The 22,354-nt window shown below is 44.7% G+C and overlaps 1 protein-coding gene across 1 annotated transcript in view; it reads left to right on the plus strand.

The window, feature by feature from the left end:
- Positions 1 to 1,646: 1,646 nt before the first annotated feature.
- syt1a (synaptotagmin Ia) overlaps positions 1,647 to 22,354 on the plus strand; it is a 183,212-nt gene continuing 162,504 nt past the window's right edge. Inside the window, exon 1 of the mRNA XM_064342439.1 lies at positions 1,647 to 1,814. The gene's annotated coding sequence lies outside the window, so the exon portion shown is untranslated. The remainder of the gene's footprint in view (positions 1,815 to 22,354) is intronic.

Genomic DNA, 22,354 nt, shown 5'->3' on the forward strand with positions numbered 1-22,354 from the left:
CATGTGGCAAAGTAACTAGCTTGGGTTGGCCGAGGAAGCAGCTAGCAGTAGATGGCAAGCTTGCTAGATATAACTGTTTTGTATGGCACCGGAAGTCCAGTTAATGTACTTCTGCTAGTTGAACATCTGAATGCAGCTAACAAACAAGTTAGCCATCCCAGGAATAAGTGTACATGTGACAAAGTAGCAAGCTGTCTTGCTAGTTGTTAAAAATTCTAGGTCGCCAGTTTGCTAGCCAGCTCAGACATAGCTGTCCAGCTGGCTATGCCATTTTTTTTTTCAATCTCAGAGTACAAATTTAGTCCAGTTTTATGGTCTAACTTGTAGCTGGATATCTGAACCACAAAATAATACGAAGCAGGCTTTACATGTTTGGAGCTTTACTATGTGCCTGTGTGGAGTGTCTGAGTTCTGTGTGTTTACATGAGGTCAGAGTGCGGAATTTTAATGTTCGTCTGTTGTCATTGCCGTGATTTCTGTGGGAAACCCTGGATAGTGCCAAGCTCATGGTGTTGTATAGGTGGAACCTATGTACACCATGCATTTGTGCCATCCTGGTCAGGAATCTGTTTTGCCATTTGTACTGTGGATTAATACCATGTACATTCCTTGGTGGTGTACTGTATGTAAGGCCATTTAGTGTAAGTTGCATTACAGTCCTTAGTGCTGTGCTACTAGTAATGTAATAAAATGTATTATTTTAGAGCTGTGCTGAGGTGCTGCTTTGTCTTGAAGTAAACCGGGTCATCCATAAAATTCCACTGAGGAACAGGCCTTAAATGAATTATTATTAGTCTTCATTCATGTGGGAGCTTTTGTGAAATGTAAATGCTGCTAAAATTAAATTAATTGCAGCAGAGGCAGATCCCCGAGACTCTGTGCGTGCTTTGAAATGTCACACAGCTGATGTCTGTCTCCTTATTGGCCTGCTGTACTGTATGTTGTGGTAAATGGTCACCTGCGATATCACTGTGAGCCAATCACAGCACACGCGAGGCCTAAGAAATGGGAAATTTTTATATTCAGTGTGTTTGCTTGTAACGATGACCTTACTGATAACTATCTTTCATATAATGCTAATAATCACTTCTCAAGGGCATCGAGGGGTTGTTATCTGAAATCTATGACTAAGACTTGAGCTTTCAGGTATTCCTTAACATTTTGACCTAAATTAATGTGGCAGAGTGCTTAAAATGTTAATTTAAAGCTGTCTTCTGGAAAACATCATCTGAAGAACAAAATTCAGGGAAGTGTTTTTTGTTGGATATACCCAAACCTGCTATGGATTACCTTTGTAATTGTGTTTGATCAGTGTGCAGCAGGCCAATTAATCACTTTGTCAGAGTTTGTTTATTTCAGTTTGTTTATAACAGGTGTCCTGTGCGAGGATGTTCATCTTCTGAGCGATGGTGTGTGTGTGTGTGTGTGTGTGTGCGTGTGTGTGTGCGTGTGTGTGTGTGTGAGTGTGTGGTGTGGTGTGTGTGGGGGTGTGTGTGTGGTGTGTGTGCGTGGTGTGTGTGTGTCTGTTCTGGCTGGGTTAAAGGACTGGTTGTGTGTTTACACACTGATTTCTTTTCTTTTTTTTTTTTTCCAGAAGCGTCCAACAAGGACGGTAGATCGATCCAGAAAAGACCACGCGAGATCACGCGAGATCACGCGAGATCACGCGAGATCAGGCGAGACCACGCGACGCAGCTGGCGGCTTACGTAACCCGCTTCCCGTGCTGAAACTGGATCAGAGGACCGCGTGACCCGGCGCTCGAGTCCACGAACGGCACGTTAAACAGCGCGTCCTTTACGGCGAGGGCCCTGCGGTAAGCCTGCGACTGACTCGCCGCACCCGCCGTCCCTCACCTCATTCCCCCCGACGCTTCGAGCTCGGCGCGCGGGCGCGGATCAGCGGAGATGAAAATATTCTCCGTTCTGCGTTCGCGGCTAATTGCTTATTCATTAAGATCTAACGAGCAATCAATCCGTTATTTTCTGAAGGGGAAGTCTGGTGCCGCTATTTTGTTAATTGCGTATTCAGGACCTCAAAAGAAATTACAAATGTGTTTCTTTTTTTTAAAATTTTAAATCGGTGAAAGCTCTTTGGCTCGGCGTGGCGTGGAGAGAATGGGGAATGCATTGTGTGGCACACATTCGTAATGAATGTAGTGTGGCGTAAGCAAATTACCGTTTTAGGTTCGCCATTTCCAGGGCATTAGATCACCATTAAGACAGGAAATTGCACATCTTGAAACGAGAGGATTCCCGGACGTTGATTACATGGCGAAAATGCAGAGCGGCAGCCGACGCGATCCAAAGCCCCTGTGCTAATGGGAGTCTTTCCACATACCAGGCATAACTGGCACCGATAGCTCTACCCCAACCCCCCCCCCCCCCCCCCCCCTCAGTACCTAAATCTGTGCTTCTCAGCCGTGGTCCTAAGCGGCCACTAATGCAGCCCTGCATTAAACTGCATGCATATGAGCTCCATCTGTACAACAGAACCAGTAGCCTACAAAAGGTAGGAAATTCAAAAGGGGCCCCTAGTGTTGGATACGCTCGTCAAATTAACTTACAAATGAGGGCTCTCATTCTTCACAAAACGAAAAGTAAGGCCTTTTGCGTTTGAATTTGGTTTGTTTAGTGCCTTTCGTGCTTAGTCTGTGGCAGGAACTTTTAAACCAAAACTGTTGAAGGAAACCGTTAAAGAGCGTTCCGTTGCCCAGACGACCGTTGAACGTATATTCACACAGTGAGGTAATTGGAATTACCTATGTGTAATTTTTCACTACTTGAAATACAGACGTCAAGATAATTACAGAAAATATCGGAAACATGAGTTTGGGCTCCGCATCTTGTGAATGTCAACTGGGAGCATTTCCTGACTGCGCTCCGGAATAAATTATACCTGTGTAAAAGACTGCACACAACGTGTTAAAGCTGTTCTGTGATAAGGACTACATCACACCTGCTCAACGAGACATTACACTACTCCCTCTAATCTAAATTACCTCTGGAAAAAGATCTATGTTTAAAAACGAATACGTTCATAAAATGTGTGTCACTGCGCTGTAGGTAAGGGAGTCCGTTAATAATCCATCTTAAACACAGTTGGTGCTGGGACACCATTGGGTCCGCCGATGCTGCAGACCCCTGAGTTTGGAACAGAGCCTGTTCCACATGATTGGGAACAGGAAACCGAGCCTGTTCCGCTCGACTGGAAGCGTTAGCTCGGGACTTCCGTCGTGTCTCAAGCTGCAACAAGAAAAAGGAAAGCGATATCGCCGCCGGTTTTTTTAATTAGCGTTATCGCAGTACTCACAGGAGACCCCTCTTCAATGGGTTTTGTCAAGTGTGATGACAGCGCTTTCCAAGATAAACAAAACTAAAAAAAAAAAGAAAGGAAAAAAAAAGAAAAAAAGTTTAGTTTAAGAGTTTATATCCAGTTCCTGAATGCGAGGCTGCGCACGAACCTAACTAATTAAATGAATCTACCCCGCTATCAGTAAAGGAGGGGGGGGGGGGGGGTGAAACACATGCGTTTAGATATTACATGTTTATATAATGGCGGTCTGCTAGCGCACGCTAGTTACCAGGGGAAATCTATAGGCATTCTGCGGTCCCTCAGCTCTGCATACATCGGAGGTGTCGCCTGCAGGGGTAGCGTGGCGCCTCTTAATGACCGCGTAAGCCGCCAAGTGACGGTAAACTCCAATAAACACCTGTGTCTGAGAGCCCAGGTGCGCGTGGGGACCGTGAAACCGCGCCCTGGCGCCTCTTTATTGCATTAGCGGCGGCCATTTTGCACCGCCCGCGTCGCCGTCACGGATAAAAGCAGAATGCGGGCCGAAGCGTTAAATGATTCGGAGGTCACACCTGCGCCCGGCGTGTGGCTGATTAAAGCAGAGCAGCGCTGATCCTTTCATTGGGTGTTTTTTTATGCCTCCGCGACAACACAGCCGTGGCCGGAGGCATTTTTTCGGGTTGTCCGTCCGTCCGTCCGTCCGTCCGTCCGTCCTTCCATCCGTCTGTCCATCCGTCCGTCCCTCCCGATTCTCGTGAACGCGATATCTCGGAAACGCCTTGAAGGAATTTCTTCACATTTGGCACAAACGTCCGCTTGGACTCAAGGATGAACTGATTAGATTTTGGTGGTCAAAGGTCAAGGTCATTGTGACCTCACAAAACAGGTTTTTGCCTTGAGGGAATTTCTTCACATTTGGCACACACGTCCACTTGGACTCAAGGATGAACTGATAAGATGTTGGTGGTCAAAGTTCAAAGGTCAAGGTGATTGTGACCTCACAAAACACATTTTTGCCTTGGTTGGCGGAGGCATACAAACGCGAGGCGGTATTACTAGATTATTTTTTCAGTCTAGTTTCCCCCTCACCGTTTTCGTGCTTAGAGAAGCGGCCATTTTGTGTTAAGGGTGCAACTCCGAGCTGGACACTGGCGCTTCCTCCGAATGTGCTGAGCACGGCTCGTGGATCAGCGGAGATGAAAATATTTGTCGTTCAGCGTTCGTGGCTAATTGCTTTAAGATTCTTTAAGGTCTAACGAGCAATCAATCCGTTAGTTTCTGAAGTCTGATGGAGCTTTTTGTCAGTTGCGTATTCAGAACCTCAAAAAAAAAAAATACAAATGTGATTAAAAGAATAAAACATTTAATTTGGTGAAGGCTCTTTGGCTGGGAGTGGCAAGAATGGACAGGCATTGTTTGGCACCCATTCGTAATGAATGTACTGAGGTTTGGCATTTCCAAGGCATTAAATCACAATTAAGACAGAAAATTGGACGTCTTGAAATGAGAGGATTCTTTGGGTGTGAAAGCTGGTGCTGCATTATTTTTCTTAACCAAATGCCAATCTGCAAGTCAAAACACAACATGAAAATACCAATCTCAAACCAAATACCAATCTGTAAGTCAAAATGCGACATCAAAATACCAATCTCAAACCAAATACCAATCTGTAAGTCAAAATGCGACATCGAAATACCAATCTCAAAGCAAATGCCAATCTCCAAGTCAAAACGCGACATCAAAATACCAATCTCAAGCCAAGTACCAATCTGCAAGTCAAAACAACGTTTCACAACATGTGTTCGCTGATCACTGAACTGTTTAAGAAAAAAAAATTACATTAGAAACAACGCTGTTGGAACTACATTCATTTGCAAGTCAAAGTTTAAAAAAACCGTAGTTGATAAAATCTAGGCCAGTGTTTATTTCTAATATTTTTTTTTTCTTTATTATGGTGCATTTTTATGATTATGGGATGGGAAGAGAGTATATTCTCTAGGGAACTGAAAAATTAAGAATCCAATTGGGGTTGAAAAACTGTTCCATTATTGCGTTATGGCAGAGGAAGGTTGCTCAGGAGATGGTCTTGGACCGCCACAGCGATGAAAATGAAAAGTGCATTTCAAAATGACGGAAAGACTTGTGAATTAACATATGTTCCTATTCATTTGAATAAATCTAGAGCGTCTGTGTTGGTCGTAGAGCCAGTCTCGAGTCTGTCCCCCTAGGAGGGGTGGGGGTGGGGGGGTGGGGGGGAGGTCCTTTCGGCAGTGGAAACATGTTTTTGCTTTACAAAAGCCTCATTTATTAAAATGTCAAAAAAAAAAAATGATAGGACCCAAGACACCACTTCCCGGGCAAAGTGCTGCTTTTAAGCGGCTCAGACAGATTCCGGCTGGCTTTAATACGGCAGCGTAATGAAGTCACAATCCCCCGTATCAGAGAGGCGCCACGCAGCCGTGCTCTGAGGGAAATTAAATGGCGGTTCACCAGCAGTCTGCTTCCTTATTAGCTCGGGTGCGACGAGCTGCCGTTCGGCTCAACTGTCACGTTCCTGACGCGATGCTCCTGGGCCTCGAACGCGGCGGGTTGAACGAATCCTCCGAAGTCCCCCGTGTGTGTTCAGATGGCCATGGACAGCCATTTTTTAAATGTTTCTGGGTGGGGTGGGGTGGGGAGGGGGGGTGGGTAGGGTGGGGATTTAGCAGTGCTCAAAATTACTGTGATGCTGCCATTAGCTTCCATGATTAGATTCCTCTAATTTCCTCTTATTTATTTGTCCAGTTTAGCTGCGTCTCTATCTGAGCAAAACAATATATAAATTATCTCCCAGTCATAATGCATGTCTGTGCTGGTCCCCCAGTGGAGGAACAAACTTGCCGTGGTAGCCAGGATGGCTGAATCATTGGCTATAGCCTGACACAGACCGAAGGACCTGTCTGTTCAGACTGCGTCTTCGTTCCTCTCCGATATCCTCCTCAGCGCACCTACCTTTTGTATTCATTGTGGAATTACTTTTTGGTTGAAGTTTTTTTCCTTTTGGAGCTTGTTATAGATGTAGTCTGTATGTATTTAGAATAATTTCATTTCTTGCTCAGAAAAATTAATTGGCGGGTCTGGAAACGTTGTTTGCCTGGTCTGGCCTAGTGCTCGTATAAATCATTTGAGGGCACTTGTGCTCTCCTACATTGCCCTTCAGGATAAGAGCGACCGCTAAATGAATGTAATGTGAAGCATGACATTATAATTAAGAGCATTTACATGCGTACAAACCGCAGTGTTGCATTGTGGGTAGGGAATGGGTCTCATGCTCTCAGTGTCACGGGTTAACCCTTAATTTTGTGCTTAAATTAGACCTGAGAAGTGTGAGGAAGTGAAACAAATCCAAGTGTTCACAAAAAGGCGAGCAAATGAACAAGATGTTGGGGAAAAACGTTAGTGCTGAAAACAAATAATGTAGATTTACTGGGCTAGACACACCGGTAGAATAACCAGCGCAAGAGCAAAGAAAAATAGACCATAGTACCTGCAGTAGCCTTCTTTGCTGCCCGGCTAGTTATTCTACCCGTGCATTGTAAGCCCCAATAAATCTATATTCGTTTTTTCAGCGCTTAAGTTACTTTTCTTTTGTTTGAATGAAACCTAAAACACACTTCAGGCAGCGTCCGGTGACTGATGCACTTGGGCCCTGTGGGTGATTCACTGAACAGACAGGGTAAACCATCCCTGCTCCTTCTCTTCACCCGTCTGTCTCTCTCTCATTCTCTCCCTCTCTCTCTCTCTCTCTCTCACTCTCCCTCTCTCTCTCTCTCTCTCTCACTCACTCACTCACTCTCTCTCTCTCACTCACTCACTCACTCATTCACTCACTCACTCTCCCTCTCTCTCTCTGTCCTTCCCTCTCTCTCTCTCTCTCTCTCCCTCTCCCTCTCCTCTCTCTCTCTCTCTCTCTCATAGCCGGCTCCTTGATATTTCTGAATTACGGATAATGAGCATGAGGAAGAGAGGCTACTCTGCGGCTCATTCCTGCACAGAAAACAAGCTGATTAGCTCAGAAAGGGCTTTGCATCATAACAAGATGGGCCGAGTCCGTCATCGGGCCCAGTTTCTTTTCATCAGCGCGCTAATAGATTTTTCTCCACTGCACATTATCTCTGCTCTCCGCAGATACCTCATAAAGCATCGATGCAGAACATTAAGTGATGCTACGTACCTGTGCCTCAGGTTGTTTAAAAAAAAAAAAAAAAAAATCAGTTCAGCTATTTTTAATACATAAAAAAATAATACCTCAGTCCTAACTACAGCCAGTATTCATGGCCACATTCAGGAAGCCAAAAAAAGATTCTGGTGCATCACGGTACAATATGTATGTATTCAAATTACACCATACGTTCACCATAAATGGCAATATATACAGTAACTCACAGTCCACAATATGGAGTTTGCTGTGTGTTTCACACTCCAGTCAACGCTATAGGAAAGCTCTCCATTTTCTGTGTGCAAACCAACAGGATCATTGTTAGCTGAGTACGTAATTGTGTTCATGTTTGTATGGCGTCGAATTAGTATTAGTTTTTTTTCCTTTTAAACTGACAGTGAATAACACTAATCACAGGCAGCATCAGACCGCAGCTCTTTGCTTTTCTATCATTTTGAGACGAGGCCACTTTCTGAGCCGGCTGTAGATTGGAAAATGGCTCTGTAATGGCAGCCTGTAATCAAGCCCGGCTCGCTCGCGTCCGACTCCAGCCGTCCAGGAATCAGCGGCGATTTGTGTCCGAGCCAGGGGCTGAGGTTCGAGGAGGGCTGAGGCAATTTGAGACCAGATGAGTTTGATTCCAGTTCCAGATCGGGACGGTAACGATGTGTTTTCTTTCGGAAGGTAGCGGTGTTTCTGCGGTCACGTGCAGGCCACAGGTGGCTTTAAATCCCCAGAAGCTGGCCTCGGGTGGGGCTTAGTGTTAAATTTGAGGCGCAGGAGCTCTCACTGCTAATGCTGATTGAGCCTGGTCTTGGGGATCGTCCACGAACCAATTTTTTTTTGCCATTTTTCTCCCATTTTCTCCCCAATTTAGTCGTTATACCAATTCCCCGTGTGAATCATGGTCCTGATCGATGCGCTATCCTCTGTTGGTCTGGGGAGGGTGTAGACTACCACACGCCTCCTCCGACACATGTGGAGTCGCCAGCCGCTTCTTTTCACCTGACAGCAAGGAGTTTCACTGGGAGAGGTTTCACGCTTCTCCCCCAGATCCCCTCCCTGCTGAACAGACGCCCCGACCAACCAGTAGGAGTCGGTAATGCAACGACTCAGGGCTCATACCCTCACCAGCTTCCCACCTGTGAACACTGCCAACTGTGCAGTAGGAATGTCTGACCATGGAAGAAGTACCGCTGCCAGGGATTGAACCCGGGTCTCTGCGATGGTAGGCGAGTGCTTATACCTCTACACTACCCAGACGGCCCCCCCCCAACCATTTAGAATACCACAAAAGGACACAGCATGCCAGTGTTCTTATGCGCTGAGTTGTTTCACAAGAAAAAAACAAAAAAAACTGGCTCTGATTCGTTAAACAATCCCTGAATTTCAGGTTTTTGATGTTTACTGCAGCAGCCTGGTTTGATTGTGAAAAGATCAGGAATTTAAAATGTCTGTTAAAAATTAGCGCCATAAAACCGTGCAGATGTATGCCATTTACACTGCATCAGTGGAACTTCTAAATACATTCACCTGTTTGCGCGCCATTACCAGGAGGAAAATGACAATTAACTGCCACAAATATTCAACAATATTATTCACTTGTATGAGGGTGTTTTTGACTCATCAACCACCCATTATCTGACTCATATTCTACACTGAATTAGAGATGGTAATATTTTGCTGTTGGAAACCATTTCCAATAAAATTAGCATTTTTTAAAATTACACACTTTTATGGATAATTAAGAGTCAGTGGCTGATTATACGGTCTGAATGGCGAAGCACCGAGTGTCTCCGAGCACGTGGGGCTCTTGCGTTTGTTTGGCCTGATTGTTAATCTAATTATGCAGATCGGGGTTCAACCACAGAGCCATCCTCGGCACTTCAGGACCAGGGCTGCCTAACCCTGCGTACAGTGCATGCCCCCATTAAACTGAACAGACTCGATCCATGGGAAGTTCATTATAAGCCAGGTCGGCCAGTTGTATTGGAAGCTCGGAGCATGGTTAAATATCACCGCATGTGCTGAAGCTCGGATTTCTGCGGTAAGCTCGTAAATGCGCTCCCAGCTTGCTGCGGTCATTATTGCCTCTTCAGTATATGACCAGCTGTATAAACTGGATCAACTGCAGAGAAGCCGAGTCTGCTTGGTGAGTTGCTCGTTTAAGAGCCTCAAATGCTGTAATGTAATGTAATGTAATGTAATCCTCGGGAAGTTCTAAATTATTAAAGCCAGGTCAGACCGGCCATTTTGTATTTGTGACAGGCCTCGAACGAGCAATGGGTTAAAATATCACCGTCCTGTGCCGAAGCCTCTGGATTTCTGCAGTAAGCTCGTTAAATGCGCTCCCAAAGCTTGCCTGCGGTGCGGGATGTTGGCCTCCTCTAGGTAGCCGCGGCGAAGCCAGGGCCGTATTAAAAACAACACGCGCAATCAGACGTGCAGAGGAACGGCCCGGAAAGATCTGCCTCTGCGTGAAGCTTCCTAAGCTTCCTTTTAAAGAAGCCTCAGGACCCGGCCAGTCCATTATTGGTCATTCGGGGGCGGTTTCGGTTGAAGCCATAATATCGTTTGGAAGGTGTTTTCAAAGTGCGTTTTCCCCCACCAGAGAGAGTTAGTCACTGCCAATCAAAGCTCTCTGAGATTTTATGAGCAGACCCCCTCGGTCGGCACAGTGTGTCCCCTTGGCAGCGCGACAATAAAATTACATGTAAAATAACTGCAGTGCTGCCCAAAACGCTCGTCGTGGTCTGAAGACGCATCTCTTCAGACTATGCCTGGACTACCTAACTATCGCCACTCTGCGGGGCACTCCCAATCTGGGATCGTTTTCATCGCTTAAATCCCCCTCTTTCATGCTGCACACGTACCTCCTGTGCCACTTTCATGTTACATGTACCCTCCATTCAGCACAGTATATTGCACTTTGTATCATTATCTTGATGTTGTAGCTTGTCTTGCCCCCTAGTTCATGGCTATGAATAACTGTTACAAAATGAGTATTGTACCTTATCGGACCAGTGTTTTGTTGTTGTTCCAGTGACCTTCGGCATGCACTTATTGTTCGTCGCTTTGGATAAAAGCGTCTGCCAAATAAATGTAATGTAAAAGACCATAATGCACACGCGCATCTTTCGAAGAGAACAGAGTTTGCCCACAGATGAAGTTTCACCTGCACCTGCCTTCCTCTCTGTCTCTCTCTCTCTCTCTCTCCATTCACCCTGGAGTAATGGCTGTCACCTGTCAGGTAATTGTTTAATAAAACCTAGAATGTCAAGCCCCCGTCCCTCCCCCTTGTTCAGTTCCAGGAATCCTCCATGGTGCCTGACCACAGCCAGCAGCCGTTTGCCCCACTCTAGCTTTTTTTTTTTTTTTTTTTTTTTTTGTGTGAAATGAGTCAGCTGGATGGAGATTAGATTGACACGTGGGCTAAGGCTTCTTCCCCGGGCAGAACGGCCGTGGTAAATATGGAAAAGAGAGGGTAAGGTGTGGGCACCAGTGTCCCAGAGCAAGGACAGATGAAAACAGAAGCAGGACTGATCTCCAGGACGGGAAACGCGCTAAATGTGTTCTGCTCCTTTGTTTCCGTTAACGATAAAAAAAGAACCGTGAGCACTTAAGATCGTTCGCCCGCAGGAGCCTGTTGAATGCTAATATGAAGCTGAATTTAATGTGGTCCGTCACATGCAGGCCGCAGTATGACCCCAGATGTTCCAGAATGGAGGTTACCCAGAGAGCCAGGGCACTGTGATGTGGCAAGCATGCAAAAAATGCATGTTAATACTTTGATGGAATAACGCATTTTATTTATGCAATCACCAGTATGCTGTAAAAATGAGCGAATGTCCAATTGCCAAAATCTGGTAATCTGCAACCTTAACTGCTCCCAAAATCAACGCGCCCATTCTGTACATGCAAAACAAGAGTATGGTTTCACCGGAAAAACTGCGCACCGGAAACGTTGCAGGCCTGGTTTCCCACGATGCAGTGTTCTCCCTTTGTCAGACAGGCAGGCGGACGGGGGGGAGGCAAGGGAGTGGCCCGGTTGGTGGTGCTGCTGGAATCGCCCCCCAGCCCCTCGTCCGGCCCGCGGTGCTAATTTAATCCCCCTGTTTTTCCCCCGCCAGTCAGCGGGCCAATTCCAGCCCCGCCTGCGTCAGGCAAAGCGGATTAGGCGGCCTAATCAAATGTTCTCTCGGCTGATGCTGCTTTGCGTGCTCCCCGTGTCTAAGGAAACCGCTGCTCCTGGCTCTTAATTATTCAGCCCCCCTGCCAAAAGTGGGAAAAATAAACTAATAAAAAAATAAAAAATAAATCTGGACGGCGATGGTACTCCTCGTTGGCCCTGGAACTGAACGTGGAGATGGAGAGGTTATGTCCTCAGAAAGGCACCGTGGCAAAGTTTGCGGCGTGGAACACATCGTGATTTCGGCATGTGCGTTACAGAATACTGGAGGTGAGGTGAAGATCAAAGGCCTTACCTGTGTCTGCTGATAGTGTCCCCACTTCCGCAGTGTGTATATGCGTGTTTGTGTGTGTGTGTATGTGTGTGTGCGTGTGTGGGTGTTTGTGTGGGGGTGTGTGTGTGTGTGTGGGTGTTTATGTGTGGGTGTGTGTGTGTGTATATGTGTGTGCGTGGGTGTTTATGTGTGGGTGTGTGTGTGTGTGTGTATATGTGTGTGCGTGGGTGTTTATGTGTGGGTGTGTGTGTGTGTATATGCGCGTGTGTGCATGCATTTGTGTGTTTGTGTTTGTGTGTGTGTGTGTTTATCTGAGAAAGAGAGCGAGTTTGAGCGTTTGACGGGAAGACGCAGCTTCCATATCGAGCGCGGGACCATCACGCGGCGTGGAAAAGGAAATTCCAGGGGAGCTAATTAAAAAACACCATCTGACTGATCCCAGCGGAGCAGTGCTTGAGCACGCTCAGTAGCGCGGGCCGGCCCCGCTCAGATCCGCGGTGAGAAAACCGACAGAAACGTGACTCAGCGACCATAGACGGCGCGGACTCAAGAGCATCCCAATGTCACAGCGAAGATTTACACTCTCCGCCTGCCAGGCTTGACTCCGGGCCAAAGTAAAATAATTTTAGGTGACTGTAGGTGTTAACAGAGTCACGAAACGTAAGCCATTTTAGTAAGGTCACTGTGGGACACTTGACCTGTGTCTTGACAGTGCTGTCCCAGCAGGCATTGCTCTCGGTGTACTCGCCACTTGTATGGTCAGTAAGGGTGACTGCGAAGGAAACTCAAACCTATAATATTGATTGAGTGTACAGCCTATAATTTCTACAGCTAGAAATTCAGCATGTGATCCATATGATTCCCTCTAAAGTAAATGACATATTCTTTGGTGTTGCATCTGTTCTGTATTCCTCCATCAACAAACCCTGGATTCAGTCGATATTTTCATTAGATTTATTAGCCAGTAATTAAATAATAGTCTTTTTTTCATTAATCCTGTGGAGCACTATAATTGCAAATCGTATGAAGAAAGAAACAACACACGCATTTAATAAAAGTCAGACCCATATGTGAAATGGTATCAACATGCCAATATGCATATTAATCTCATTTAACTGTGGGCAGTTTTTTCTGTTTCATCTCTCTGTGTTTTATTAAAGTTTAAATTCAGCGTATCGGTTGAGGGTCAGCTCATGGCCGGAGAGGTATGTCCTCCAGTGGCACATTATTTGCGCACATCTTTCGCAATTCTTTGCTTCTCGCTTATCACGGGTCCCTCTGAATCACCATATCTTCTCCATTTTCCTGCACTGTATGAGGGCGAGATCAAAGGAGATGGGGTGTGACATGCTGGGCTCTGCCATAATGGAATCGGGGCACTGGACTCAAGAATCCGAAAATTCAAAAGGATCTCATTTCATGTGATTGAAAAAAAATGTTTTCCGTTTGATTTGCTATCCATATGCAAATAATTTCTTTCTTTTTTTTTTTTAAGTTCTTTGATTGTTCTTTTTTCCTGCAGGTTTGCACACAGTCAGGAATTATACCCAATAAATCTATTCTCACTTCTGAGGGTTTTATAGAGAGCTTTAATTTAGTTTACGTTCCTTAACTTTTTCTTGTTTTTTGTTTTTTTTTAACAATCAACCATGTTGATGAACTGGCTACTGTAATCACCAAAGGGACCCCAGGTAGCATATAATATCACAGCCTTCCTCAAACATAGCTTGAAACGTTGCCTGGCAGCAGTATCATGGCAATATTTAATCTTAGACCTCTAGTGTCAGGCTCTCTTTTATCCAGTTCAATTGTTTGAATGGAAAAATGAATCTAAAAATGTTAGGTTTTTAAAAAAAAATTATTTTTTTTAACAGATACAGTACATTCCCCCTATTCCTCCCTGTATTAAAGAGCAAAACTAATGAGCGTTGCTTAGTAACCAGCAAAACATATCCATGCACCAGTCGGGTCATCAGATCTTGTGAAAGGAGAGCTCCTCTTCATGTTCCATCTGTCACTAGCAAATTAGACTGAAGGTTTACCCATTGTCACTTTAATTAAGGGCCATATAATATAATGTCCATACTCCCTGTTTTTTTTTCTTCTTCTTCATGACACAAAATGCTGCGGATGGATTATATCAACATTTCTGTCACTGTTGTCTTATTACAATGTCCCAGGTCACTGTAAAGTGGAAGAGACATGATGAGGTGGTGAAATGAATGAGATCGAGGTAAACGGTATTCATGCTGCAATTTGCTCCTGCCTGACCTGAGCCATTTGTGACTAGTTTTAGTGTTTCATGTGCAGCTTGTTGTCATGACAGGCTTAGCTCCTGCCCTCTTGCTGACTTTGCGGCTGTTTCAGTTCGAGGTGCATAGCCTCGTCACTGGCTTTGCTTGCTGTCATCGCTCAGGTTCACACTCACAGAGAGAAAAAGATCTTTGTGGATGCCTTGATTCCACCTTACCTTCCTCGTGACAAAAGAAAAAATAAATCTGCTCCCATCTGCTGCAGCACACCCCAACGAACAACGGAGGTGCAAATAAGTTTCAGCGCAAAAAAAACAAAAAACAAAACAAAAAAACGATCTGAGCGTCTGCTTATTGACAGCTGCTGTTTCAAAAAATACATAAAATGAAAGGATGAATAATGCATGGGGATTACTCCCGTTTGATCTAGAGTGCATTCGTCGAGTTATAAGCTCTCTTTCCGGGGATACTGTGGAGATTAAACCTATAGAGTGGATTGGTTTCTGAGGGAGAGGGAGAGAGAACTGAATCATGAGAGTCAGAGGGAGAGAGAGGGAGAGAGAAAGCGAGCGAGAGAGAGAGAGATGGAGAGACAGGAAGAGAGAGAGAGAGAGATGGAGCGACAGAAAGAGAGAGAGAAAACGAGAGAGAGAGTGAGTGAGAGAGAGAGAGGGAGGGAGAGAGAAAGCAAGAGAGAGAGAGAAAGAGAGGGAGGGAGCGAGAGAAAGAGAGAGAGGGAGGGAGAGAGAGAGAAAGAGAGGGAGGGAGAGAGAGAGCGAGAGCACTGAATCATAATCCACTCCCATACTTGCTGTCAGCTCTGTTTGATGCTTTCTTTCATCTGTAAAAATACACCCTGGATCGGGCAGGGCTGAATGCGATCTTTTCCCTGCGCAAGTCTCAGATTAATCATCCTCCATTCTTCTCTTCTCTTTGTACGCGGATAAAAATAAACATATTAATTAGGTAGTTGTTATTGAAAATAATGCAGACTTTGATGTTCCGTCACCCCCAAAAGGAACAAGTACAGTGGAGTGGGTTGGTGCAGAGGGAATCCTGCATTTAGGTTGTTTATCTTTGATAATTTGCTGTAGCGTCTCCCAAACTGAAACTGGTGTGTGACTTGAAACGCGACCGGTGCCGTTAGCACTGTTACCTGGGAACCATGGTGATCCTGTGATCTCCATGGTGCTGAATGTCATACTCACGCTAAGTATATTTACCCATAGTAAGCAGTAGAAATGGTAAATTTCCATAGGGAAAAAAAAATACTGAGCGCGATAACTAACTGTTAGAATAAATATCTCGTTTGCCCAAAGTGTGTGAAAATAACGATCAATTTGAACATGAAAAAGAAAGGGGACCCCCTGTGAGCAGAACAGCCATCCAGTTGACACAGTGACTTCCCCCGTCTGCACAAAGACCACCTCTTTAGGATCTGTTTATTTCGAACGATCGCCCCACCCGGTGCGTAGGGCTGGAGCGCCATCATCGTTGGGTCCGCCGCAGTGGGCCTGTGAACCTCCTCCACGGGTTTCATCTGCAGCGATAACAACGGCCTCTGTCTTCATGAGTCCGCGGGCCATTAATTCTCATTCCTCTTCCTCTTACCGAACGCGGCGAGTTCATGCCGGGCGGTCGCAGGCCCACGGTGCCCGTCGGGCCCGTTATTAAATGATTTATGGAAATACGAACGCTTTACAAACGTTCTCGTATTTCATTTCCTTTTTATTCGCCAGCCACTGTGACCATTTATCCGTACACTTGTTTTTTTTTTTTTCTTCCCCCCCCTCAGACGTTACATGGTTTACAGCATTTCCCATAGGACTCTGCCACATGCTCAGTTTATTATTTTTTTTAAAATAACTTTGCCTCTCAGCTCATTAAAATGAAAACTTTGTTCTCAGGGCTGTTCTTGCGTGGTGATACCTGCTGGTTCCTACCTGGGGCCGACAGTGTGTTTGCTATATCAGTGCTGCTTAGTCACTCTCGTCTGTCCAGATCAACTGGGGATTGATTTTGAAGTGCAAGTCTCCAGTCTGTACTTCTAAAATTTCCAATCAAAGTGCCAAAAACAGTGGCAACCCACTTTGTTCCTGGAAATCTACCATCCTGTTGGTTTTCATTTCAACCATACGTTTACACACCTGACTCTACTGATAAGCAGCTCAATGAGATCTCTAGCTGTTGAATGAGATGTGCTTTGTTAGGGTTGGAGTGAAAACCTACGAGGACGGTAGATCTCCAGGAACAGGGCTGGGCAGCCCTGCTCTAGCTGTTGAATGAGGTGTGTTTTGTTAGGGCTGGAGTGAAAACCAACAAGGACAATAGATTTCCAGGAACAGGGCTGGGCAGCCCTGCTCTAGCTGTTGAATGAGGTGTGCTTTGTTAGGTTTGGAGTGAAAACGTACTGGATGGAAGATCTGCAGGAACAGGGCTGGTTACCCCTGGCGTGGAGCTTTTGAACTCACGTGCAAAGACAATGCAGGCTTAGGTTGTTTCTAAGGACACATGTATTTACATTAGCCTCTGCTCTCCTTCCTGACCTTGCCCCTCATTGGACGTCCAGAGTTTTATTACGGCAGGAAAATAATTTTCTCTGGACTGAGCTGCAGGAAATTGCAGAGCAAAACGGGGGAAGCTTTCAGGTGATATTTGTTCCTACCTTTATCAACGCAGGCCCTTTTATAATTTCCCTGTACGTGCGTGTAAAGTTAAGCAAACAGCCGTACGCTGACAGCTCTTTTTTCCATTAGGGGAAGTCATTGAGTAATGAATTTCCCTTAACATTTATGGCATCCCCATTAAGGGCACACAAATACAGATAATTGGGATAATTGAGTCCAGTTACAAAAAATAATGCAGAAATTTACAGCTATATTTTTCCATTGCTGTTTTTATCTTTTTGATAGGTTGTCTCATCCAGGATGGTGTACAAATTTTTTACAAGGATCAGGTAAAAAAAAAAATATATACAGAGGACTATCATGTCCAACTACAACTAACAGGAATATAACCACAAATGATCTCTGAAATTAGTGAATCAGTTGTCCTTATAGAAGCAAGTACAGACTGCAAAGTGTGATTTATATATTCAAAGAGCGCACAGCACATTGAGGGCTAATTCATAATTGGACCACTGCTACCCGTGAAACGCTTAACACTTAAAATAACACACGTAACTTATGGCAAGCCTTTGACTGGCAAGCTTTGTTTTTCAGCCTTGTGATTATGTGTTTCACGTGCGCGGGGGAAGGATTATGCACTCCGACAGGCCGCGCTGTGCTTTTTTCTGTTTTTCTTTTTTTTAAACTGACAGTGAACATTTGCAAGAACCTGTTTTCTGTTTCCCGGTGACTGTGTGCCGTCACACGAGCGGCGTGTGTATTTGATTATTCCGGCGTCAGAGTGGAGATGATGTCTTGAATCAGATTTTGCCGCGCCGGCCACGGCTCGCCTCGGCATTAATAAATGCCACGTTCTGTTATCTCTGCTCAGCTCACGCTGCGAGCGGAAACACCATTTAACAAAGTAAAAGTAATTAGGCCCAGTGTACACCCAGCGAAGCAGACATTCATTCTGACGCACACACACACACATACTGTATACACACACTTTCTCTCACACGCATGCACACACACTCTCTCTCACACACACACACACACAGACACACGCACACACACACACACACACACACACACACATACTGTATACACACACTTCACACGCACACACACACACACACACACAGACAAGGACAGCAAGCCAACACACACACACAACACATAATGTGTTCAACCTTTCTCTCATCAGCATGCCACACACTACGTCTCTTCTCACCACACATCCCAAGCACATGCACACAGCACCATACACCACGAAGTTCACACACACACTGTACACGCACACACAAACACACATACACACACGCACTGTACACCCACACACAAACACACACAGAGAAAGGGAAGAAGCCCTGAGACTTTCCTGTACAGCAATATTCATCAGTGAAAGTTGTGTGGTGTTGTGTGTGTGTGTGTGTGATGTTTTTATCTCTTTTGCTCTCATCAGTTATTTGAGGCTCACATACAGATACAAAAAAAGTCATCTTTTATGTTCCAAAATGACCAAATTGGCAATTTGTGCTCTACATGCATCTCATTACACCCAGAGAGTTTTTAACCTTCCGGGCATTTGAGTCTATTGGCGCTGCAGTTGGCCGATACCGTCAGTAATTTCAGCATATTTATTTCACAAAAGACCAGACAGAATAGGAGAGGATAAGAACGGAATATGTCTATAAGGAATAAATAGCAGAATTTCAAAATCAATTTATTCAGCTCAGCCTAACCGAAACAGCACCTTAGAGGGAGCACAAATATAAGTAGCCTGCTACATGCTGTGGTTTCTTTAGCAAACATTCAAGGATTTTTATTATTGTTTGTTTTTGCTTTTTAAAAGACCATCGGGTATTCAGAAATAATGAACAATACCGTGTTAAATAAATCACTAAAGCGAATTAAAGTTTACGAGAAAAAAAAAAAGCCACAGTATTTCACCCTAAATTTCCTATCCCAAAATGCCCTGGTTGCTTTAGCAGGAGTCGTTCCGTCGTTACATCAGACGAAGGGCAGCGTGGACAGACTGACGGGGCTCTGGAACACCTCTGGGAAAAGGACGGAGGATTTGAGACCGATGAAAGACGCAGATACCCCGACGGTAATATCCTCTCTCCGGATATTGTCCCGCGGCTCGTTGGCGGGACATGGCGGAAATGCCGCCATCCTCTCCGCCGTCCTCCCCGCCGCCCTTTCCGGCTCTCTTATTAAAGGGATATGAGAACAAGCAGGGGCCTCTCAGATTAAAACGCTCTCTCTCTCTCTCTCTCTCTCTTTTTGGGTCACCGTCATCGTTCCTGTGTCGGGGTTCATATCGAGGGTTCCTGTGCCTGCAGTGTGTGTTTCAGTCGGATGTGCCGGTGAAGAGTGCAGTATGAAGTAAAGTTGGGAGTCAAGTTTTTATTTCAAGGGGAACTTCACCCCAGAAACCCATTTTTTGATGGTAAATTAGTCCATTATTTTGTAATATGGACCAATGGATTTTTCTTTCTTTTTTTCTCAACATTATAAATATCTAGCTATTTGTCTCTTTGTGACATTTTGGGTCACTGGGCAGCCACACCCACTATTAAGAGCCAGAAATTTCCAAAAAGAAATACTTCCAAAAAGTTTCTTACAGTGCAGATTGCTGTGGGAATTAATTTTTTTCTTCAGTTGCAGTCCCCCGCCCCCTGCCCCCTAGACACTGGAATAGGGACAGCTTTTCAGTTTGCCCATCGTTGATGGATTGGGTCGTGCCTAGCACGAGTAGCACGGTCGATGACTTTACAAAAAACGAAAAGGACGTAATGTGTGATTTCGACGCGGACATTAGTCCCTATTGTTTTGAGCCCGAGTGCACTGTGGTGCCCGACCGACAGAGACGGCAAGCTGGTGCTTCAGCTAGCGCTGTCAGTCAGAAAACCCCCTGAGAGAGCAGCTACGCCCAGGGACCTGTGAGGGGCTCTATACCTCACCGGTCGCAAAAACATCTATCACGGCTTTCCAAGCAAGTAGAGAACATTACGCGTGCATTTGCCTGGGCAGATTTCCTGAGGAAAGTGTTTATCTCCCCTCACTTCACACAGTGAGTGTACAAATGGGCGAAATGGGCTTTAAATTACCGTCAGCCGAGCTTTAATCTAGAACCCGCAGCATAACCCATTTCATCTCCCTTTTTTTTTTTCCGAGAACGGCGTCGCGAAAATCGCAGCGGGCCGTCACACTTCTCACCTGACCACAGCGAGCTCGTATAGCTGTACCTGTAAATACCCAGCCCTCCAGGATTATCGTCACCCTCAATTAATCATGAAATAATGCTGGATAAAAAAATAATAATAATAATTTTACTGTTTATCAAATGTTTTCTCTGCTCAACTATATGAGAAAATGAAGTAATCTTATTGCGACACCGTTGGTTAATGGAACAAAATGTTTTACACAAAATCATTTAATCTGGAAAAAGGCATTCCTTAAAATTATTGGCACCATTTGACTTAGTACTTTGTGTACCGTACTCTTGTTAGATGAAGGTACTGAGCCTTCTACCTTTAATCTGGATTAGATCACTGTCCTGCTGGGTGATCCACCCATGAGACCACTTAGCCTTCTGGCAGAGACAGCCTGATTTTGGTTAGTGGAAAAAAAAATGTTTTACTCAAAATCATTCAATCTGAAAAAGTCATTCCTTAAAATTACTGGCACCATTTGACTTAGTACTTTGTGCACCCTACTCTTGTTAGATGAAGGTACTGAGCCTTCTATAATCTGGAGGAATGGATTAGATCACTGTCCTGCTGGGTGATCCACCCCTGAGACCACTTCGCCTTCTGGCAGAGGCAGCCTGATTTTGGTTAGTGGAAAAAAAATGATTTTGGTCTAAAATCTACTGGTATTTAATGGGTTCCATGATGTTGTGTATCCTACTAGGTCAGAACAGCTCGACAACATCACATATCCACCACCATACCTCGCCATGGGGAATAGGTCTGTTCTGCATGATTATCCCTTTTTTACACTAAACCCACCTGTGGTCTTGGTTACCAAAAAGCTCTATTTTTTGTCTCAGCTCACCATGGAACCCCGTTGAAATCAAACTTCCAGTGACATTTTTATCAAACTCCAGGCCCTTTCGTTTGTGCTTTGATGACAGTAGGTGCTTTCTACCATCCAAATAGCTTTTTGACATTTGTGTCTAATTTGAGGTTTGTGTCTAATTGTGGGTTTGGAGATTCGGTGACCCAGACACTAGCGTCTGCAGTTCTGGAGATGTGATATTCAGAGAACGATTTTGGCTCCGCAAACATCCGTTCTCACTGTGCGAGCAGGTCAGATGCGCTTGCATGTCCTTTCCAGTCAGGTTCCTCACAGCACCAGGTCGTTATGCGCTGGGTGATTATTACTCTCACACTGAAGTTGGATATTCTCAGGTGTTGTTTGTTTTGTGGCCACTGCTTGATTTATGAAGGCCAGCAACCTTTTGTCTCATTTCCTCTGTGTCCCCTGATCGTCCCCATGTTGATGAGCCTGGCAACCAAGAGAGTGTGTCGCCTCCTATTTGTACTGTAGTGAAACAGGTAGTCATGGATGAGTTCCTGAAGACTCAGAGAACTTTGAAAAGTAAAATAGAAATGGCAGCATACTTTCATTTGTTTTTGTTCATGACAATTTCCTGGGGTGGCAGTGACTGTGACATCCATTTTTGAGGAAGAAAACATCTTTTTTAAACAAGTTTACCTCAACTAAAGGTTAGATTTCACTCATATTTTGAGTGCAAGATCAAGCTAGTTCATAGTGTTTTTACTCTTTTCTTTTTACAAAGATTGCCAATTCTTGAGGGCACTGTATATACAGCGAGCTCCATAATGTCTGAATTCTAGAGACGTTATACACAAATCTTTGGGTTTCTAGATGATTGTTTATACAGCAACATTTGAATGCAATAAATTGACATCAAGATATTAGTCAAACTTAAGTTCCTTTGCTTTCGTATTTGCAACAAAAGCCACCTGAAATGTTGAAGGAACTGAGAAGGAGGAGGCTAACAATCCACGCCTAATTTTATTGCGGAGTTGGGTGAATGAAGTATTCCTTTTAGGAATTAATTAATCATTGACTGAAAGAACACTCATGCAGTCCTTAGTTAAACACACAAGGTTAAATTTGCGAAAGAACATTATTATTTAATTACATGCGCGTTGCGTGCTGATGGAGATTATTTAAACATTTTAAGTGAAATACAAACATTTAATTGTAGTTGTACAACATTTCCTGGTGAGGTGTACCCTGACACAGTGGCTGGTCTAACAAATTATTGCAAATCCTGCATCTAGCTTCTCTTGCCTTGTACACAGTTTAAACATCCAAATCTGAATTTGATTTGTGAATGAGTGGACTTGGTGTGAATGTATTTCATGTGTGTGTAGGCGGCACCCTATGTGCATGCAAACAGCCTGTATTGTAGACGCTAGGTTTAATTCCAGCCAGGAAGTTGTGACCTTGATCCGACTAATTGTCTTATTATTGAGCCACTCAATGCTCAGTTTTTTTTG

Source organism: Anguilla rostrata, chromosome 7 (genome assembly GCF_018555375.3).
Source record: "Anguilla rostrata isolate EN2019 chromosome 7, ASM1855537v3, whole genome shotgun sequence".
In the NCBI taxonomy this organism is placed as follows: Eukaryota; Metazoa; Chordata; class Actinopteri; order Anguilliformes; family Anguillidae; genus Anguilla; species Anguilla rostrata.